The sequence below is a fragment of the Otolemur garnettii genome, unplaced genomic scaffold (genome assembly GCF_000181295.1).
Source record: "Otolemur garnettii isolate 467f Iridium unplaced genomic scaffold, OtoGar3 scaffold00110, whole genome shotgun sequence".
Taxonomy (NCBI): domain Eukaryota; kingdom Metazoa; phylum Chordata; class Mammalia; order Primates; family Galagidae; genus Otolemur; species Otolemur garnettii.
In genome coordinates this window covers 2,687,013-2,689,821 of record NW_003852505.1, presented here as the reverse complement: position 1 = coordinate 2,689,821, position 2,809 = coordinate 2,687,013, and the positions used below count along the sequence as shown (strand labels likewise).

The following is a 2,809-nucleotide window of genomic DNA, read 5'->3' as shown; positions in this document are numbered from 1 at the left end:
TGGTCAGCAGGGCACTCATTTCTTCCATTAAACCACTGCCCCCTAAACGAAGAGATGCATTTCCACCACCGTATCTGTTTTAGATGAAGCCGAGTTTACACCAATGGCATTGCCTCCTCTTGGGAAAGAGGTAGCCTTCCTCCTTGACACCTTCCTAAGTTTTCTGCAGCAATTGCAGCTGCAAGTCCAGTTAAGAGGGATTGTCTTGGATCCCGAAAAAAATCCCAATGCTGGGTGGGGTGGGGGAAGGGCAGGAGTCGGTACTTGGTTAAGAAGAGGAGCGGGAGGAGGTGGCTGGCGGCGGGGGCTGGGAGCGGGGACGTGGAGGCGGTGGAGGCGTCCTGGGGGAGGGGACAGTGCTGCTGAAGTCTGGGAAGGACCCGGTGGTAGGGTGGAGGGGGTGGAGGTGCAGGGGGTCCCAAGACAATGCCCTGTCGCGCTGCAGTCTCCTCCCCCTGAGAGGCTGCCTGCAAGCTTGGCTCAGAAGCGGAAGAGTCTCTCTGCACAGTTTAGGATCAGAGGCAGGGGCGGCCGCGTTTGATATTCGGCGCTCTCTTTCTCATCCCAACTGTTCCCTTTCTGTCTGTCGCTCCCTTTCTTGCCTCTCTTGTTCCAGCCTCTCACGTTCTTGTCTTTCTCGCCTCTCGCACTCCAGGTGTTCCTGCTGTTCCCTTTCTCGGGCTTTGTCCTTCTCTCTCCAGCGGTTCTTGCCCCGGTCGCTCTCTCTCCAGCCTTCCCCTTTCCAGTCTTTCCTACTATGAGATCCCTTTCTCATAGTTATCCCTATTTCACCTCCAACTCTTCAGCAGAACGGTAAACCCTCTCGACGTGCCAAACACAGCAAGTTATCAGGTTTTGTGGTTTCCTGGGTTTTGACTTTCTCCCTCTCAGAGACATCAGGAGCCCTCAGCCCTTCTGGCTCCAACGATGCGTTGTTCCCTAGGTTTTGTTTTCACCTTACTCATAAAGAATGGCCTTATTTCTTTCCTGAGTTGGATCCCTGTTTTCTGGATCCTTTTATAGCTTCATCATTCTTGGTTCATTCTCTCATTTTAATAGAACACATCTTCCAGTAGTTTCCAAGGAAGTTAGAGAGCCAATGTGTCTTTCAATTGGTGCATTTAGACCACTCACATTTAAAGTGATTATTGAATAGTCAGATTAATATCTATCATCTTTATAGCTTTTTACTTATTTTAATTCATACACATTAGATATATGCATTTTCAGGGTACATGTGATAATTTGATACATTCATGTAGTCAAAGCAGGGTAATTGGGGCATTCATCACCTTCAATATCTATCTTTTTGCTAGGAACGCTCAAATTATTCTCTTCAAATCAAAATGTACCATCAACTATAGTACCCTACCCATTTATCAAAAACTAGGTCTTATTTCTTCTTCTTCTTTTTTTTTTTTTTTTGTGTGTGTGTGTGTGTATGTGTGAGACAGAGTCTCCCTCTGTTGCTCAGTCTAGAGTGCTATGGCATTAGCTGAGCTCATAGTAACCTCAAACTCCTGGGTTCAAGCTATCTTCCTGCCTCAGCCTCTTGAGTAGGTGGGACTACAGGCACCCACCACAAGGCCCGGGTATTTTTTCTATTTTTAGTAGAGACAGGGTCTCGATCTTGCTCAGGCTGGTCTGGAACACCTGAGCTCAAGTGTTCCACCTGCCTTGGCCTCCCAGAGTGTGAGGATTACAGGTGTGAGACACAGTATCAATCAATTAGTGTAGAGTGATCCAAGTCCCTTTGAGGAAGGATTGGAACTATTATTATGTTATAAAATTGTCATGGTGTTGTGGGGTTGTTCCTCCCAGGGATCTAGCCACCTCTTCAATCACTGGGTCCTGGGTCTGATAACTGACTCAGATCCTGGAACCGGGAAGGGAATCATGGCTTTTCATTGGGGTGATGACCCTTCACTTCCTGCTCATCATTTGCTGCTTTAGAAAATTATTTAATTAATATCCTTGTTGGAAATCCATCTATTTTGCTTCTAGAGACACCATGCTCTATTAATCCTCTTGACTCCCTGAGGGTCAAGTCCCCTTGGCTGCCCACTGATTGCTAGTCATTATGATAATTGCAGCCTCCTGGCTTTGGGCAGTTAAACACAGCCACCTGGCATTTATTATAATACTTTGGATTCTATTAATAAGCCCAGATCTGTAGTCGCCTCTCCTACCATCCACCTTGGCCTGCAGAGAAAAACCACCGCAGAATGTCTTGGTGATGCTGGCGCCCCTCTCCCCAGTACACTCCTCATGGCATTGGTGAATGGTGCATCTCCTGAGCCCTCCGGTTTAACATACTTCTCTTCCAGCCCTAGGTAATATATCCTCTCCAGGATGGTCACCTTCCTCCAGGCTTTGAGTTTCTTTCTTTACCACCTGCTCTGGAAATTCAGGCATTTCACCCTCACTCAGTGTAGGTCATCACTTTCCCCAAGCTTCTAAGGGTGACCCTAACTGCAAGTTTGCACCACCCCCTAGGGTCCTTGTCAGGGTGTTAAGTCTTGTATTTCGAGAGAGCGCTCTGAAATCAATAAATGTTCCCTCATCTACCCTTATGTTCTGACCCCACTGATGGGATACCCTTGAAATCCAGTCCAGGACCTCTGTGACTCCTGCCAACATATGTTGGAGGGGTCTTAAGTAGGGTGACCAGATATCCCACTTTTGAACAATTTGTTCCACGTCCTGCGGCGTTTTTAAAAAGTCCCGATTTGGCTCAGCGCCTGTGGCTCAAGCGGCTAAGGCGCCAGCCACACACACCTAAGGTGGCGGGTTCGAATCCCCAGCCCGG

The 2,809-nt window shown here is 47.9% G+C and overlaps 1 pseudogene; it reads right to left on the bottom strand.

Annotated features, from left to right (window-relative positions):
• Positions 1-2,809, bottom strand: part of LOC100957554 — a 23,842-nt pseudogene that overhangs the window by 8,029 nt on the left and 13,004 nt on the right.